The sequence below is a fragment of the Silurus meridionalis genome, chromosome 9 (assembly GCF_014805685.1).
Source record: "Silurus meridionalis isolate SWU-2019-XX chromosome 9, ASM1480568v1, whole genome shotgun sequence".
NCBI lineage: Eukaryota > Metazoa > Chordata > Actinopteri > Siluriformes > Siluridae > Silurus > Silurus meridionalis.
This window is the reverse complement of record NC_060892.1, coordinates 15,774,728-15,794,048: the sequence shown is the minus strand read 5'-3', so window position 1 is coordinate 15,794,048 and position 19,321 is coordinate 15,774,728. Positions and strand designations below refer to the sequence as shown.

General features: G+C 38.0%; 1 protein-coding gene and 1 long non-coding RNA gene across 2 annotated transcripts in view; one reads left to right on the top strand and one right to left on the bottom strand.

The window, feature by feature from the left end:
- The window catches only part of LOC124390830, a 31,176-nt gene extending 20,902 nt beyond the window's left edge, over positions 1-10,274 (bottom strand). The window contains exons 1-2 of the long non-coding RNA XR_006926865.1: positions 10,194-10,274; positions 9,615-9,674 (exon numbers count right to left, since the gene is read on the bottom strand). This is a non-coding gene — a long non-coding RNA (uncharacterized LOC124390830). The remainder of the gene's footprint in view (positions 1-9,614; positions 9,675-10,193) is intronic.
- zfhx3b (zinc finger homeobox 3b) overlaps positions 1-19,321 on the top strand; it is a 237,870-nt gene that overhangs the window by 15,699 nt on the left and 202,850 nt on the right. Inside the window, exon 2 of the mRNA XM_046856876.1 lies at positions 7,727-7,770. The gene's annotated coding sequence lies outside the window, so the exon portion shown is untranslated. The remainder of the gene's footprint in view (positions 1-7,726; positions 7,771-19,321) is intronic.

Genomic DNA, 19,321 nt, shown 5'->3' with positions numbered 1-19,321 from the left:
CCCCCACCCTCTTTTTCTTTTTTCTTTATTTTTGCTATCGCACACTCTATATCCTGCACAAGGCTTTCTTTCATATTTAAGGGGCTTTTATGCAGTTATTCTTTTTTCTTTACTTTGAGTGCTATCTGCCACTGTTGTATGACAAGTAGCATCTCCTGGAAATGCACTTACTGTTTTTGTTGTTGTTTTCTTTTGTTCTTTTGTGTCTGTCCGGTCTTCCGCTTTTTTCTTTTCCTGATTATGAGCTCCTCTCAGTGCTATACTAGGAGATTTCTATACATTTATTTCATCTGTTCATTTCCATGGTTTTGTTTCTGCATACCATGCGAAAAGGAAGGATTCTGCTCTGGTTAGCGTTGTACAGAACGCTTGTTATCACTAGTTTCAGTCCCCTCTCCCTTCTTTCACCACAACACATTTCCATACTCAAATCAGTCTCAGGCACAGTTGTTAAATTGATTTCAAATGACTCTGATGATTCAAGTGGTGAAACAAAAAAGTCACGGCACGGGGCCAGGCACTGATACACAATGCGCACTGCTCCCATGGGCTGCCCTTTGCCGAGCAGGTGCTCTCATTAACGCCCTGCAAATTGGGGTTCTCTGAGAACAACGCACAAGTGGGAGTCTGGCACCCTGCTCCACTCACTGCACCTAATACACACGCATACACATACGTGCCAACCCGTGCTTTGTTCACGCTATCCTAATCCATGATAAGTGGGAGGCACGGGTTGAGGAGGAGGGAAAAAAAATGGACACTCATGTTCTCATGAAGAGAGAGCGAAAATGAAAGAGAAAGAGAGCGAGAGTCAATACAGTTCTGTTTCTTCATCTGTCTTACATTCACGACAGACTTTCGATCTTCAAACACATTGTGTTGTAAACACAATACTAATACACATCAACAACTATCCATACTCTGTTCAGGTCTCTGTGTTTTATCTCCTCACATATCATGTGCCTGAGATCTAAAGTGACAGGAGTGATTAGTAAAACTCTAATGCCGTTTTATTTTACGCTATTATTAGGAAAATCAAACAAATCCAATGGGTACCAATACTTTTATTCGTAGGAAAAAAAGAGAGCAAAAGAGAAGGTGAGGACCTATTAAAAATCATGCAAACTTTCTCTGATTTTATGTGATTCAATAAAAAAAAAAAAACCTGTCAGACAGATACTTATGTAATACCCTATGTAGTGAGCACACAGTGAATAGGAAGTCATTTGGTTCATTTGAAGTTAATCATGAGAAACAGGACTTTGTTTTAATGGCAGCAAGATTCAACCAGAATACAACAAAAAGCCTCAAATGATCTTCCCACTGTATATAAATTCATGTATAGTACACCACATACTGTACAGTATATTATACAGTCTGTATACAAGCACCTAAACAACACCAGAGGGGAACGAATAAGTTTTCTAATACTCTTCATTACTGTTTACTACAATTTGTTTAAGCATAGACTCTCATGGGACAATAAAATCCAATAAAAATGCAAGGTGTCCGTCATATCCTGTGGATAAATTTCAACTCAAACCTAGTACACTGAGTGCACCATTTAATGTCCTTTGAGCATATGAAGTGAATGGGTAGCTATATGATCTTTTGCAGTTGAGAAAGAGAGTTTTTCAAGGAGGCAAATTACGAAACAGTGTTGAAGTTGCCAATCGTTTTAATTAGCAAAATAAAAGGCAAATATATAGACAAATATATTAAGTCTTTTTGTTGTTGTTGTGAATAGTGTTCTATTGGGTGTATAGTACACCAAGTATGTTGCATAATGCCCTATGTGCTGACCAAGTAAGCCAAACAAAGCTGAAGGGGTGCCAATACTTTTCTTTTTTTTTATAGCTAAAAACAGAGGGAAGCTGCAAAATGTTAAAAGCCACTAGTCATATTTTCACACTACATTTATTATTAAATACATAAATGTAAAAAAGGTGTTGGAACATTCAATTATGCAATACAAATCATGACGTTTGGTTTTGGAGACGCTACAAAATATATATTATTGAAGTTTTTTTAAAACTCTGCCTTCTTTTTCCTCAGCGGCCTTTAATATAATGTGTTTGACACATTTTATTGTCACACGCTAGACTTTAACGAAACACACCATAAGACTGCATCACGATTTAGCAAGAATATAAACTTAGGTGGTGCTAATATAATAAAAAAAGTACAATACAGTAGCTGTATTTTAATTCTAAGCTGTCTTAGAGCTTTTATTAACAAATCTCTGGAGTGTTAATCAAATATTGAAATAGGTAAAAAAAAAAAAGGCAGAAAAAAAAAAACTTCAAATCAAACTTGACGTATGCACTATAAAATAACCATTAGCAGTTAGCCAGAGTTTAAAGTGACGGTCTATCAATAACGTGCACGTGAAAATGGGACAGGTTTGTTGCTGCCTTTAAATCATGGCTGAGTGTGTAGAGTTGAAAAGCTGGCAGGTGAAGGAAAAACATTAATGTTGATGGGAGCGGTGTGACACTTTAGGCTTGAGGGGAGACGTGGGCTCAGGGCAGGACCTATGCTAACACACACACGTAGCTCGACATTTCAACACCTCACCACTGCTCTTCACACCCTGTAAATCTTACCTCGAGTTTGGTGCTGATTTTAGTGTTGATTTTTTATTTTTTTATTTTTTGGTCGTTTTGAAATGCTAATATAAAAACAACAAAAAAGCGTTTCATCTTTTAATCCGAGTCAACATTTTTCTTTCTCTTTTTTTTTCCTGGACGAGTCATTTAATTGAAGTTGAATCGATGCACTAAAAGCATTTTGCATCAATCTGCTGAGTTTTAATCATCCACGAATTGGATTCGCGGTCTATAAAAGTAGAGATTGATCGCTTTGCCGTAAAACTTTCATAATTGCTTAATCTCGTTAACTATAAAGATGTCAGGAAAATTCAACAAAGAGGTATTGCTGCAATTTTAGTTGTAATAAAGGAGGAGTTTGAGAAAGTTAAAGACGAGAACAAAGTCAGAGCTCTTTTCTTTCTACAGCACATTTATAGGAACTAACAGATTAGCCTGTGTGCGTGTGTGTGTGTGTGTGTGTGTGTGTGTGTGTGTGTGTGTGTGCACGTCTATGTGGAGGGCAATTAACTCTGTAGCAGCCCCTCCACACACGCACAGACAGGCATTCGACATAAACAAGCACCCCCCTCCCTTCCACCTCACCACTTGTCCTCCGCCTCTGGTCCTCATTGTCGCATTAGCATAAAATTAGCCTACACATGCATATGAATGGAGTCTATTCATGAATGAAGTGAATGTAGGCTGCCAGGATGGATTGTGACTGGATTGGCGCGACACGTGCCTAACAAACAACTGCCCCCCCTTGGCGTCGTTAAAGTGGCGGCATCTGTCTGCCAGTCTGAGCGAGCACGTGCCGCCCAGGCTGGCGTAACAGGCTGGCGTCGTGGCAACAAGTGTCTTGTCCTGTATAGCCATGCTTGGCAACCCTGTAACTTGGCAGCCATCCCTGACTGCGTGCTTATTCGTGTATTCAGATTAAAAGGGCTGATTGTGCCAGAAGAAGAGGGAGGGGGAATAAACTCACATAAAGAGAGAGGAGGAGAGAAAGTGAGAAAGGGGTGGAGGACGAAGAGCTGATTTGCATGCCACCACCAAAAGCAACACCCTTTGGATACAAAACAGCTGAGCAGTTAATTAGAGCTGCTTGATTATGCGCTTTTGTTTAGTGCAGAGACTCTAGTAGAGGAATTTCAGGCTGGGCACGTGGCACTGAGCCCTCCCTCTCCTCCGCCTTATACGCCTCACTGCCTGAACATACTCACCATGGTCACTAGGTGGTCTGCTGGCACAAGCATGGCACCAAGAACCAGTTCAGGGTTTCACACCACAGCAGAGAACTCAAAATTAACATAATGATACTGTCTGATCTGGAATCTGTTTAGTGCTTCGAATATCTGCATCTGGATTTGGATGTCATCTGTATGTGGTTTAAATAGAGCTTTTTTTTTTATGGGATTCTGGCTCTGACATTTTTTCAAACTCAGCCACATCCCACTAGCTACATCAGCTACCTTTCTAGTTCATGACATGTAAACAAATACTGTAAAGTCTTTTAAATATCGCAGTCATTTCCGCAATTTTGTTTGTTCACAAATGGTGGATTGAACCATACAGTAAATATTTCCCCAAAATATGAATATATTTCACTAGAAAACTATTAATGATGATTTCACGATTCACAGAAAGCTTTTACTTTGGAAGTCTCAGATAATCTCCTAACCAGGCAAGCTAGCTTGCATGTCTTCAATGTAAGAATATGATTAACCTGACTTAGCATAATGAATTTACAAGATTACACGTATTAATGCAGTGTTTTGCATGCTAAAGTTTAGCAAAGGAAATAACGACATGAACGTTTTTACCAAATGGAGTGCTGCTTATAAAGTATAATTAGCCATAGCGCAAGAATCAGTCATATACATTCAGTTCGCACATGAGCTGTTTATTGTTCCTGAACTACAGAGGAACATAAACAGGATGTCTGAATGTCAGAGTGTGCTTTTGCCTCATTATCTTGCATTTCTTCCATACCTTGGCTGTACAGAATCAGAGAAAATAATTGTACACAAATACCACACATGCTTCTGAACACATTTTTCTCATACGTTTCCGAGGTAATTGCACATTTCAAGTGGTTCTACAGTGTGCGTTTTAGATATATGCTTCTCTATTTTAGGAATGTAACTAGTTAAGCTGTGAATTGCTGTTATGTAGCTGAAATGTAGCTGTTACAGTGTATAGTACATGAAAAATCTAAACAGCTACGTAACATGCCAGACAGGTTGTTCTTTTATATTTATAATTATAAGCATTATTATAATTATAATGTCTGATACTGTCAAGGTTATGCTCAGCGATGAGCACATTTTCAATGCTATGTACTGACTAAGTTAATGAACTTTTTACTGCTCATTTAAAGTCATTTTGATTTACTGTAAATGTAACTATAGCAAGTCTAAACTTAAGGTTTAGGTGACAGTCCTAGCTAGTTAGACAGATTTGCTTATCTTTTGTTAACTGTTGTTGTGCATTATATCTAAAAGAATGTATCTGGCTCAGATGTGATGTTAAGCAGAGTTCACACTCAAATTAGCTAATAATTTATCTAATATGAACTTTTTTTGCAAACAAGGTGTAATTATGTTCGAAAATATCAGCGCTTTACATGCACATGGTGTTGCTAAAGATGCTAGTGACGAACTTTTTATTTCAATATGGCACTCTACCTTGTTTTTTCTTTGTGACAAATCACAGATCATCATCATTCCCCATCACCAAACACTGCTCCCAATTTATCCATTGATTTATTAATGATCACAATTTTTTTCAGCAACTAATCATTCATACTCTGTTTATTGAACAAAATAAATCAGTGACTCTCATCATTTAAATAACCAATCACTAATCCAAATTTTTTCCAGTGGCCAATCACTGATAACCATCATTCACAATGACCAATCACTTATCGCTAATCGCTGTTTCCTACAGCCAGTTCTAAATCATAATTGTTTCTAATGGCTAATCATTGATTATCTTTAGTTTCTCACAGCAATCATTAATCACCGTCATTTCAAAAGTCTATTCAGTGATCACCATCATTCCCAAAATCCAGTCACTGATCACCATCATTTAAAAAGTCTATTCAGTGCTCACCATTATTCCCAAAGTCCAATCCCCGATCACCATTGTTCTTAATGACCAATCACTGATCACGATCATTCCTAGCAATGTCTAATCACCATCACTCCTAACAGTCAATCACTGTTCACTATCGTTTCTAAGCGAAAATCACTGATCACTATCGTATCTAATCAACAATCACTGATAACCATCGTTCCAAACAACCTACAACATATCACAATCATTTATAATGTCCAATCACAGATGTACTTCCAGCACGATATGCAAATGCAATCCTAATGATGATAAAAATTTGTAAATGAGTCCACAATGCCCCCTTTTTGAGCACGCGTTCTACTAAAGAGAGCTTCGTACTCTGCATGTACTGCCTGTGTGCTGTGAAAGCGTTAATGCAAATATCCGGTGGCATAAATCAGTGGTGAGCTGCAGCCTGGAGAGAAAATAGTGTAATAGTTATCGCCAAATGAAGTGGCACTGAGATCAATACACCTCTATATCTCACTCGGATGCAGAGACACGACGGGCTCGGAGCAGGGGGCCTCAGGGTTGCATCCAGAGGGCACTATAAATCTAGTCCCTCTGCGTATGTGTGTGTGTGTGTGTGTGTGTGTGTGTGTGTGTGTGTGTGTGTGTAGTAATCATACATTAAACTTGCTTTCTGAGAATGTACTGCCAAGTATTTTTGTTTTTTTAATCATGCAGTAAGTGGGGGTGTAATAGTACACAAAATTCACTGTTCGGTATGTACCTCGGTTTTTAAGTCATGGTTTGGTTAAATTTTGGTACAGTTGGGGGAAGAAATGCAAAACATAAAATTACCAAAAAAAATACATGTACTGTTACACCCCTAGCAGTAAGTTGCCTGAATGTTTATTCTCACTCACAAACACAGAAATAATCGTTCATAGAGAATTTATATAAAAAAAATTGATTAAAATAGCCAAAATTGCATAGGTTGGACTAGTTGAGTTTACTGCTGTTCTATTTTGTTTAATTGAAAAAAGATTTTTACCTGACAGGTGTAAAAGGTGTCTCTAGTGCTTCATAAAACAGTGTTACATATTTTATTCAATAAATTTGATAAATTAGTGCTTTAGTTTCGGGATTTTGAAATCACCAGTGTTGGTAAAGAATGGGTTTCTAGAAAGAATTTGTTGAAGTATTAGGTGGTGTTTTTTAAAGTAAAATTACATTTAATCTGTGATTTAAATCATTTAAAATTAGCGATATAAAAACGTAAAAAAAAACCTCAAGAAAACCTGTCCAACAAAAGGCCAAGATTTTTTTGATTTATCATGAATTTGCACTCAATCGAATAGCAATATAACAAAATAAAAAAGGTAAATAGTTCAATCCCAACATCATGCTTTCTAAAATGATATGCAATACTTATGAGCATGTTTTAACAGCTCTATAGTTAAATACTAATAAACCTCATTCTCAAATTGGTGTTCAGTGATGATGAAGATGATTATGATGATGACGATTATTATCATTATTATTTTTGACCTTTTTTTTGTTGCGGTTAGTAGCAGTAGTAGTAGTAGTACATTTTTTAGTTCCATCTTCTATTTGTTAAAAAATCCAAATAATAATGAACTAATTGTAAAATTGAGCTGGTCACATTACTGCACAATCTTCAATATTGCCTTATTTTTTTAAAACTCAATAAGGTCAAAAATGAATAAAAAATCTGACTGAAGTTTTAGAATGTAAAATAGTGCAATTAAAAAAATTGTGCTATTTGAACAGTTAGTGCTATAAGTGGTCTAATTATCGTCATAAACATGAAATTAATTGTAGTTTGGACAGGGGAGGGTTTATTGTTGATCCTGAGTGAATTTCTACATGTGAACAATAGTGTCCAAGTGCTTAGTATGTTTTATGGTTCTAATGATTGCTAATTCATAGTGATTGCAGCACATTGCTAGAGAAGCTAGAAACGAACCACAATAAATCCTTCAGCAAACAAAATAAAAAGTAAAGTATGTTGTAAAATAGTTCATACTGAATCTGTTTTTTTTTTTTCCCAGTGCTTTAAACCAGTGGAGGATTCACATGCAGTTCTTCTGAGCTGGTAAGTGTGTGTAAAGTAATTGTAATATGTAAAACAGTTTTTTCTGGGATGGATCCAAAAACATTCTTGTTTGTTTGTGGTTTTATATTTGGATTTTAAATGTTTATATACCATGAGAATATTTGGTTACATAGATTAGAGCTAGCTAGAATAATCAAGACTGGAATCATTGCATGTAGCATTACAGAATTCATTACAAATAGTATATTGAAACACATGGGGCTAAGATAATCGGAGAACAAAGAAATAATGTGTTGTGTTGTTCTTTTCACAAAACATGATACCGAGCTTAAACAGCTAGCTAATGTATGTAGCAGTAGGCTAACATGGATATTTCGCCACAGCTTGGTTTTTCCTTTGTAAATTGTAAATATATTTTATGTTTATAAATGTGATATACAAAAAAATGTCAATGGGTGCTGCTGCTTGCTTGCTTATGCCACTGCGATGCAGAGTTTTGGATTTTGGTTGGTTTGTAAAACATTCCTATCAAATTTAAAATGTTTTTTAATTTCTTTAATAACGGCTATTAGTAAAGGCTCACTGTTACGACACCTGCTCCCTTATTAATTGAAATGCAAAATCTAAGTGGGAGATAAATTTTTTTTTACAGGTTTGTCTCCAGTATCAGTAAATTTTTTGATAATAGATTTTATTTTTAGTATACAAGTGGAATAAAGTTTACAGAGACCTTTATTTTGCAACGTGTAGCATTGTGTAGAATTAAAGGAGGAGCGCTTAACATCTTTTTTTGCTAATATTAGAATTCACGCTTGCGTTATAGACCAACGAACCTTAAAATACTGCTGTTGTTTAATACTTTTTTATCGCTGTTTAGTAATTATTGCTAAAATCCAAGGCTTTTTTTGTCTAAAATATTTCCAAACGATTTAACGTACAGAACAGATGTGGAGGTAATCGGAGATAATTAGGCATGTACATTTTGCGGTTTTCTTGCTAATCAGCACTGATGAAGTGTCGCTCTGAGCTTTTTTTTATTTAAATCATTAACCCGCTCGAGTGGACTTTTATAGCTCTGAAGTGGTATACTTGTAAACCGGCTGGCTTGCGCTTTGTCAAAAGATGGAGGCAGATGGAGGGGTGGAGGGGAAGCGTGTTGGCAGCATGTTTCTGGAAAATTTACACACACACACACACACACACACACACACACACACACACACACACACACACACTCACACATGCACATACACACAACACACTCTCCCCAGACTAATACAAACATCGTATTCATTTCTCCCCCTTTTTTCTTTTCCGACACGCCTGTGTTTTTGTGCTCGGCTTGTGCGCTCTCTCTTCATTAGTAGTCACTGACGCTTGGCTTTGTCCCGCAGCCATATGGCCGATCCTGGCCTAGCCTTGAACTAGCTGGAGGTCAGAGGTCAAAGGTCAGACGTGGCTGAGGGCGGCAGCATACTGGCGCAGATTGCGAAACCTGTCCTTGTTTGCGCCTCGCATTAAAGAGAATCATTTGACTGCTCAGCCTGTGGTCAGAGTGTAAGCCGCATGTCGCCGGGCCACACTGTCTGACCTCTGACTTTTGACCTATAGCGGCTATATGATCGGTTCTCAATGAGCAGACAGCAGATGACAGACGTCGCTCTGGATTGATCAGGTTTGTTGTGAGGAATTGTATGATTATATAATTTGTAATAATAAATGTGTAATATTGCTCATGGGCAGGTTTTCTAAATGTTTATCAACAGAAAATATAAAGCAATATAAAGCTTTAAAAACACATTCACAGGCTTTTTTTTTCTTCACCTTAAAGTTAAGCAAAAAAAAGAATCATGTCACAGAAAAATTGTAAAGGATAAACTCACCTGTTGTGGAGAAATCACAAAAGATTTGTGAAGCACTAACACTGGAGACTCCTTCCATGACTGTTATAATAACCAGAAAAGGCAGCATTTCAGCAAGAAAGTTGAAAGAAAGATGAAATATTTTATCCAACTCATTATCCAACTCATATTTTTTTTTTTAATGATTGCAATACCCAAAACACAACAAACACACAATACACAATGTACAGAGAAAATTTAGACTCTGTGTCTATTCACCAGATGACCTATTTATGCTATTTGGACCCTTTTTTTTTTTACACATTCCTAAAATTGTATTTTAATGTCACATGACTGCTTAAGAAATGTTCAGTTTATTACTTAAAATGCATTGTAGCAATCAAGTATAAAACTTCCATACACTTCAAGCCATATTCACATACACACATACATATCCAAGGTTTTGACGCCATGTCTGTCAGTTTTCAGCCCTGCCTGTTTTGGCACCTTGATTCTTTTATGCCAGTTTGCTCTGTTGCTGTTGCGGCTGCGCTTTAGCAAGACTTATAATAAAAGTTTGTGTAAAACATTGCAAGAATAACACATTAGAGATTGTATTACCGAGCCAGGAAACTGCCTCCCTTTTCCCCTTAAGACAGCACAAATTGCTAAAGAGCCGAGTGGAGCAGAGACGGACGCTGCTCGCTGCATGCTGGGCTGACTGACACTGAGGAGGCAGGGCTTCATGCCTGTGGCTGGGGGAGAAAATGTCAGAACATCTCTCTTTTCTCTCTTTTCTCTGTCAGAGTGGTCAGAGGTAGAGCAACATCTGGAGCAGGCGTTTTCTCTTTCTTTACTCCCTGGCTCCCTCTCTGGTTCTCTCTCTCTTTGGGAGCGATCCAGGCTTGCGATAATCTCTCTCTCCTCATTAAAGAGAGCTGAATAAACAGAGGCCTCTTCCAGTTGTTTCTGCGAATTTCCTCGCAGTTGTCAAGAGACCTGAACATGGGCCAGAGCTTCAAAGGGCCTTGGGGCCAGAGGGGGCAAAAAGGGGCCAAAGGGGGCAGCAGAGGGGCCTGGGGCCGAACATAATACTGCCACTGCAGACATCCAGCCAGGCTCAGCAGAGGAAAAGAGAGAGAGAGAGAGAGAGAGAGAGAGAGAGAGAGAGAGAGAGAGAGAGAACTTGCAAGAGCGAGAAAGGAAATTGAGAGACAGAGAAAGAGAAATAAAGAAACAGAAAGGGATAAAGAAAGAAAGAAAGAAAGAAAGAAAGAAAGAAAGAAAGAAAGAAAGAAAGAAAGAAAGAAAGAAAGAAAATATGGTGACAAATTAAGAGAGGCCAAAACGAGACAACAAGAGAAGAGAGACAGAAATAGAGAGTGTAAGACCAGAGATGATGGAGATACAGAGGCAGATAAAGGAAGACATTTGAACAGAAAGAGAAAGGGAAAAGAAAAGAGAGAAGCACAGAGTGAGAGAATAAGTAAGACATAGAAAGATGCAGATATATAGATAAAGAAAGAAAGACAGGAAGAGAGAGACAAAAGCAACAGAAAGAAAGAAAGAAAGAAAGAAAGAAAGAAAGAAAGAAAGAAACGAAGAAAATGAATGAATGAATGAATGAATGAATGAATGAATGAATTTGCTTTTCCTTTCTTTTCCTGCGTGTTGATTGTGAGGGTGGTGATTGGCTAGGAGAGTTTACCATGAAAGCAATTAAGGAAAGTAAAAAAACAGACGAGAGGGAAACAAAGACACAGACAGAGAGAAAAAGAGAGCAAAAGAGAGAGAGACAGATGAAGAGAGAACAAACCAACCCTTGAAATATAATTGCTTACTGGATAACTCTGCTCCGAGATGACTAAATTGATCAAATTGTATCCCAGGGTACTGAGAAAATTGTCTAATGTTTTCTATTACTTCAGCTCACTGATAGCGCATTATTGTTGCTTGCTCCATTTTGCTCATATAAGAAGATTTCGACTGTATTTTTATGCGGAGAAAGTACACAGCCATCACACACACACACACACACACACACACACACACACACACACACACACACACACACACTCCCATCGGCTGCTCTTCTTCAATACTGACACACACATACATTGTCTGTGCAGTAATTAGTAGGCTGCCCACTGTCTTGGCAGGGTTCTGTATGTTATCCACGCAGGAGAGGGAATAAAAATGGCCGTCGCATGGAGGTCTGAAGACAAACATAGAGCCTTCAGTTTATAAGAAGCATTGACAAGTCATCACTTACACACACTGAACTAACGTCACTCCAAAGTACACACTACACACCACACTGCTGCACTAAGGCAAATACATCCTATTTCAACACACACTGGGTAACACACACACGCACACACAGACTCGTGCTGGGAAATAAGTGGACAGCCATTACAACACCCAGAGCAAGCAGACAGCTGCTGTATGGAGGGCGAGATCATTCTTCATGCACGTTTCTGCATTACAAAAAGAGCAATAAAATTGAGACGGATTCTGAAATACCAAATCTGGTACTAGAACCAGAGTCAATCCAAGAAACATGGGGAGGGAATATACAGTGCAATGTAATCTGTCATAGTGCAACATTCACACACGCAGGTGGTGGGAGAAAACCAGAGAACCTGGAGCAACCCCGGACAGTACAGGGGGAACTCCACACAGACTAAAAAGTTTCTATGTATAATCTGAGAGGGAAGAGTTTTCTTTTCTCACTATATGGATTAGTATTGCAATTAGTGTCGTAATAAGAGGCCTTACTGAAAATAAGAAAACAAATGAAAGGTTGCCTGGTTTGTGTGTGTGTGTGTGTGTGTGTGTGTGTGTGTGTGTGTGTGTGTGTGTGTAAGAGAGAGAGACTGTGGACTGTGGTGGGTGACGTGAAGACAGGAAATAGATGGAGGCAAAAGGTCTGGGGGTCGAACTGTGGAGTTCAAGGCCAGAGAGAGGTGTGCTGATGCTGGAGGTCAGAATGAGAATCCTTGTCTGAGGACAGCGTGTGATGTCCAGTGCAAATCCAATAGCGTTGATGGGTCTCAGGGGAAAAGAGGGTCCAGTCCAGCCCCCACTTTCTGCCTAAACACCCTCCCACTTTGCCGTGCCATTCAAAACCAGCCAGCACCTATTTCCTTCAATAAAATCTAATAACCTTCTCTGTCAGAAATCACGCCAGCCCTCAAGTGCAGACCCAACCGAAACGAGGAAGGAGGGGTCGCTGGAAAGGGGTATAGGACTGTAATTGCAGAAAAGTCCTCTCTAACACCTCCCCACCCCCCAACCGGCACACACAGCCATTTTGTTTTCCAACTTGTGTGTTGTTCTGTTGCTTTTTTGCCCTCAGTCCTCATCACGTCGCTGTTGATTGCCTATGCTGCTCTCTCTGCACTCAGCAATCAGTCATGAGTCAAGGACTTTTTTATGATTGTGAGGGCGCTTTTATTTATTTTTTTCTTCTTTTCTTCTTTTTTTGGGGGTGTGGGGGTATAGTTAGCCTTTGAGCTCAGACTAAAAGCTGGGAAATAAAAGGTGCAGCCAGAGAGCTGCGATTAAAACACATGGGTCACTCTTTTAGAATGCAAGGGGGTTAGGATATAGGGCATAGTGGAATCAAATGTAAAATATTGTTCTGCTTACTAAGACTTCATCTTAATTAAGACAAAAGTTTTAGCCCCCTTTAACCAATTTCCTATAAAAAGAAACAAAAAAAGAATTCCCTGAAATCTATTTTAGAGTAAAATATCTTAATGGCTTCTTGCTTTATTTGTATGCATGAACAGTTTTGTTTAAAACACAGCATGAACCTCTGCTGGTTTGTCTCTTTATTAATTCCAAAGAAAAACAATTTACTAAAAATGTAAGTAATTTTGACAACATGAAAATAGAGTCTAATAATATTAAAATAAATGCTAATAGCTCTTGGAAGGCCAAAATCTGTAAACACAACCTTTTCTTAATAATAATAATCCAAGGAAAACATTTTGTAGATTTCTAACACCCGTCTCTACATCACCCTAGCCATCTTCACCATGTCTCCTTATCTCATGCTCTCTCATTTCATTCTTATTTTTAATGGTGGATGAGACAAATGAATGAACGCAGCTGCCAGCACTCGGGGCTCAGATCAATCGGAGACCCAGCAGTAATTAACTATTTGCTAAACTTACACCATTGATTTCCATTTAATGCTGAGCGCTATGCTCTAAATGAAGACCGATACCTGGGTGTGAGAGAGTGTGTGGAGTAGGGAGGGGAGGGAGAAGGGTAACTCAGGGGTGAGGTTGTGTGCATGGACTTGGAGCTCTGATAAATTGGCCCTTCTTTAATTGGGAAAGGAATAGGACGAGTGGGCGGGGGGTGGGTGGGGGATGTATTGGAGAGGGAAGAAAAAAACTCAGTTGGGCTTTAATTAGGGAGTCCCTGTCATTGTCTTCTCCTTTTTTTCTGTGTTGGATTACGGCTTGCTGCACGCTAGCTGCTCTATGGCATGGAAGAGATGGTCATGTGACCTAGCGACAGGAGGTACATTTGACGTCGCCTTCTCTCAAACCTTTGCTGTTTTTTCTGATATGTATCTCAGCCCACCCAATCTTAGTATAGCCTAGCTGGATGGAAGACTTATTAAATTCTTGAGAGGGTTAATGAATAGGATGCTGTCATAGGCCTCGCCAAGCCTTTGTATCACGACGGTCCATCAAGGCCTGCCATTGTTTGCACATTCTAATTGAATCTGTACAAACACGATCTCGCTCCAAAGCCTCGCCGCCGCATTCAGAGCTTCAGAGCAACGAGGAGGAGACGGGGAAGAGTACACTTTTGCGAAGTTTGCTTTGAAAATGTCAGGACTCATATAGAGGCAAAGCACGTGACTGGAGGTTGTAGATGTTCACTTCAATCTTTCCTGCTTGTTTTTTATAATTTTATTTTGACTGTAATAGATTAACCTGATTTCAGTGTTATGTCTTTAGCTGACAGGGGACAGCGCATTGTGCTGGTGTAACAAAAAAATGCTGACGCTGTCAGTGTTCAGTTTCTCACAAGTAAACCTCCTACCATTAAAGGGTGATCTTGTAAAAACTCACAAATTTAGTTTAAATACTGACATAATGTCACTATTTTAACCTTACAGAGTTTGATGATGTCAGCAAATAATCAGTGACTTTAGCATCTTTGTTCATGCTTCTGTTATTTTACAGCAATCTGCCATCATCTTTTCTTTATTAAAAAGCAACATGTATGTACTATTTAGCAGAGATGGGAAATAATGAAGTACAAATACTTTGTTATTGTTTTTTTAGTAGATTATTCTGGTATCATTACTTTCCTTCACAAATAATCTTTGGACAACTTTTTACCTTCACTCTTTACACATTTTACACAAATATCTGTACTTTCTTCTTCTTACATTTTTAACCCAGACTCATTACTTTAGTTCTAATCTATTTTGTGACACGATCACTGTTTTTTTCTTCTTATTGCGTGCCGTTTTTAGCGCATCAACATATTTCTTGTCATTGCGTCTTTTTCAATCTACCACTGGTGTATTATTTCCTGGCTCTCACACACCACAGACATAGGCTAGTTTATTAAGCTAACAACGAACAGGGTCTAAGGTGGATGAGACAGAGGGAGTCAGCGATATAAACATGACTGAGAACAGAGACTTTTCTGTTTACCTGATCATCATCATCTTTTCTCTGCTTGTGTTCTATATGGTGGATGTTCAGATGGGACACATTCATTAGATAATCAAATGCAAAATTCTTTTGGTATTAATATATCAATATGACGTTCGGTTTAGTTACAAGCACGACACTAAAACAGGTAGTGATAATGGCTACTTTTTACTTAAGTACATGTCAGAGCCCAAACTTTTTTACTTTAACTTAAATGAAAAAGTGTAGTCAGTACTTTATCATTTACCAGAGTATTTTAAAACATGAGTATTTGCACTTTTACTTGAGTGAAGGATGTGTGTATTTTTGCCATCTCTGCTTTTTAGTCATTTATAGTTACACGTAATTTTATAGTGTATTTGTAAAAAAAAATGCAGGCTCCTCCATGCAGTATTACAGTATAATTATTACAGAATTTTACAGTCTGAACAGGTCTAACAGATTTGCCAGTTAAATTCATTCTTCATGAAATGTGTGTATACGAACAGTTTTTTTTTCTCTCTCTCTCTCTTTGGTTGATCCATTAATTGCCCAATGTTTAGAAGACTTTTAATGTCTAGAAAATTTAGCATTTTTCCAATAAAACTTGTTGGAACATGTTAAAGATCTTTGACTGAATCTAATCAAAAGTTTCACTTCGCATCAGTGCAATATCTTGCATTTTCTCCAACATGGACGTGTCAGTAAAACTCTCCATGGATCTCCATGGCTTATTAATTCTACACCATCTCATCACCTTGGTATGGGGTTCAATGGCTCACTTAAAATGCTGTCACTTGCAAGCCAATGAACTTGACTTTAAACTTAGGTAAACCCAATTGGAGGCTAATACACCATAATAGGCTGATCAATATCCATTATGGGGCCTCCCTGTCGAACAAAAGATACCACTCCTCCTGCGCCTGCTCTGAGGTCTGTTTGGATGCATGGTTGGTCCAGAATCTGTGCGTTCAAAATCTGTGACAGTTCTGGTTCAGTTTTGAGATGTTTATATTTTGATCGCACTTTAACTCTAGTACTATGGTTTTCATTTTAAATCTTCAACCATGATCCTTTTTTCTGTCATCTTTATCAGTTTCACACACACATGCACACACACACACACACACACACACACACACACATGCACACACACACACACACACACACACACACACACACACACACACACACTGTGCAACTGAATCCATTGCTGTGTTTGTGTATCATTCTGATATTTGGCTGCTGTCCCTGGTCTGGCATCTGAACTAAGATTCAAAATAAACATGTTCAATTCACAAACAATTCATTCAATTTTTTGCTTTGCTGCTCATGGGTTTCACAAAGCATTAAACTATGTGAAACATTTCCATACCAAAATTTATTTTTGTGTGTACATATATATGTGTACTTAATAATTTTAGTCATGATCAAGATTTATTTCTCTTTCAATTCTGGAAGTTTTCTGTAGTGACAATGCTTCATTTACTCTTGTTCAATTATTTATTTGATTTGTCAGATTCTATAAATTATAACATATAGTAATATAAGCACTAGATTCACTCATGCCTCGTTCAACATATCAACATCAATATTAACAAACAATTGAAAATAGAAAAAAATTAGTATTAAAGATTTTGTGCAATACACAAGCTGCACATCTAAATGAATCATGCAACAAAAGATTTGAATGAATTATTGAACTAAATCAATTCAAATGTCATTCCTAAGAGTGATTTCTCTAAAAAGATTAACAGTTGAATAAAGGAACATGCAAACACTTAAATTCAGCTTCTGTTGTGTCCTGAGTGTATGTGTTGCCACACAATTTAACCTTTTCTGCTCTCTCACACTTCTGAGTGCATGTAGGCATGCTGGTGTGTGTGTGTGTGTGTGTGTGTGTGTGTGTGTGTGTGTGTGTGTGTGTGCGTGTGTGTGTGTGTGCATGTGTGTGTGTGCATGCAGGCTCTAATTAAATTATATGGATGACGCACTTTCTTACCCTGTTTAAGCTCACTGTAATTGGCAGTGAATGGTGAGCTTGGTGCATCAGGAAGACTAGGAGAAGCAAGGAAGATCTTTCATGAAACTTAGATCCACTAGACTTGATGGCATCTGAATTAGCCTGGAACTGTAATCCACATTGGCCAAAACTGTTAAATATATCTCCTCATTCTGAGGCTATGCATTGTTGTGCTATTTTGAAAAAAAAGCGAACTATAAACGTAAAAAGGAACAATTGGACTGTGTGTGGAATGCAGAGAGAAAACAGCCCTCAGAAACTTGCATTAGATTGATGGTTGTAGACTAATTTTAAAAGACAGAGAGCTCGAAAAAGAAGATACACAGCAGTGAATTGAGATACAGTTCAGGAAGAGTGCACTAGCCAGATCTGCCAGTTTGCATCTTAGTGTAGTGTGAAATTACAGACCTCGGTGCCCAGACGATCCAAGTGAAATATCTTGGACATGTTTGCATAAACACTATTATTCCAAACCAGCTACTTGTTATAAAAAGAGATGTTTTTGAGTTTCAAGCCATTCCATTGGAACCATTATAGCTCAAACAGGGGACTACTTCTAGGACAATTAAAGGTTACTGGCCCCTAAAGATCGCACTGGTTTCAATCCAACTCTTTTGCTAGACAAAACCTTTTACTAAACAAATATGAGCTTAGATATACATTATACACTGAATCTACAATTATATCACTGTTACCATCATTTTTTTTATTATAACACATGCCACAGTGATTTGCTTCTTTTCTAGTACAGCAACTTGACAGACATTACAATACAATTTATTTTAAAAACTGTCAATAGTTTTTTCCAGATTTTTGTTTTTATATTTGCATCTGGTTGACATCAGAGAGCCATTATAAATGATTTTCTACTATAACTGTTTACTATAAAGACAAAAAAAAAATGCAATTCTGTAACCAGGAAGTTACGTCTTAACATCTGGCTGTTGTAATGTACATAACAAAAGAATTGCTGACAGGTGAAGTGAAAATCATTGATTATTGTTCACTCATGTGACTAGCCTATCTGACCGGCCAGAAATTTGTGCTAAGGTCGCTCTTTTGTAGGATCAGACCAGATGGGTTAGTCTTCGCTGCTTACTCGCATCAGTGAGCCGTGGATGTCTATGACCCTGACACCGGTTCAATGGTTCACCAGTTCCTTGAAGCACTTTTGGTAGGTACTCATCCTGGCATACCAGGAACACTTCAAAATACTTGCTATTTTAGAGACTTAGTCATCTAGCCATCACAGTTTGATAAAGTCGCTCAGATTGTTACAGTTGTCCATTTTTTTCCTGCATCCAACACATCTGACAATTCACTTGCTTCTTGATATATCTAACACCATAACAGGTGCCATTGTAATGTAATTGAACCAATGCTATTCACTTCACCTTACAGTAGTTTTAATCTAAAGTTATGGTGTATGTGTGTATGGTGTATGTGTATCTAAATATATATGGCATTAGATGTTCATGATCTCATCATGTTATTAGTTAAGTAATAATGCAATCAAAGATGCTATCCCACCCTGAGAACTACAAGCACTAGATGATGATTATGCTCCATGATTTCATTTGCTGTCAAAATCAGGGAGATTGACTCCAGACTCCAGACCATTTTTGCCTTTTACAAGATCAGATATGGTTACCCACAATCTTAATGGCTCCAAACTCCATAAAATATTTTACACATTATTCTTTGTTTTTGTTCTTTGTATGCATACATGTATGCATGAGAGGTGTCATATACTGACATGCATTGGCAATTATAATTTATTGCACTTTTATAATGCAATATTTAGTTTATGCATATGATGTCATACATTAGTGACATTAGTGTAATGGCGTTGTTGGGACATTGTCATGTCAGAAATATTGGGAAGTGATGCTTAGATGCAGGGATATTCTCCTCTTCCTCTGTGTTCTGCCTTTTCTTCTCCTTTTTTTTTTTTTTTTTTTACACCACCCCCACCCCATCCTTTAGTATCTCATATTCCTCTCTTGGACTGTAGTTTCTATCTGCTTTGCTGTTGCCCCATCCCCTCCCTAACACCA